The sequence below is a fragment of the Palaemon carinicauda genome, chromosome 38 (assembly GCF_036898095.1).
Source record: "Palaemon carinicauda isolate YSFRI2023 chromosome 38, ASM3689809v2, whole genome shotgun sequence".
In the NCBI taxonomy this organism is placed as follows: domain Eukaryota; kingdom Metazoa; phylum Arthropoda; class Malacostraca; order Decapoda; family Palaemonidae; genus Palaemon; species Palaemon carinicauda.
Window position 1 is genome coordinate 25,744,865 of NC_090762.1, and position 819 is coordinate 25,745,683.

The window sequence follows — 819 nt, forward strand, 5'->3', positions numbered from 1 at the left end:
GTCAGTTTAGCTCTTTTCCTTTCGCCTGGTCTGGTCCAAGGGCATTTGCCACATTCTCACAGGTTCCATCAGTAGGCCTAGTCACATATCTCAACTTTACATGGGTTCTACTGTGCTGTCTTGCCTTTTATTGCTTTCTCAACTCCTTAGCTCAGTGTCTCCTAGATAACGGGCAGTGCTTTACACCTATCACCTGTCCCACAACCTTAGTATTTGCTCATTTAATTACGTTTTGAACTTACGATACCATGCTGGAATCCTGTCTATTACGTGAGACGTTGTGTTGCATTCGGTACACTGCCTAGTTCACCTCTTCCCCGCCAGTCACATGATGGCTGTTGTACCGTACCCATTACTACTTATTCTGTCAATTACAAACGTTGATTTGCAATATAAATTATTTTAGTTTGTTCAAATCATTGATGAAAGGTGATTTGTCCATGACCATACAGGTTTTGAGTATCTGCAGATGTGTGTGAATTTTAGATAATTCTTAGCTTTGAGATGTACACTGATGCATTATTTCTGCTGATCGATGTTTTTTTTTTATTTTTGAATTATAAAGATGTTCCACATTGGTGGAGTGCAATAACTTATGAAATTATGGTTTAAGGTAATTTCGTTGTAAATATCTAGTAAAATATATGAGTACCGTAGCTGTGTATTATCAATACTGATTGGGAAAAGTCACAGGGAAATCACACAGTAACGAGGTCAATTTATCATGGATCTGTAGCTAGTGTTTCATGTAACATGAGATCATTGTTTCTTGTCAAAAGCAGGAATAGAGTTGTTCTAAATTGGTTTGATACCTAACAG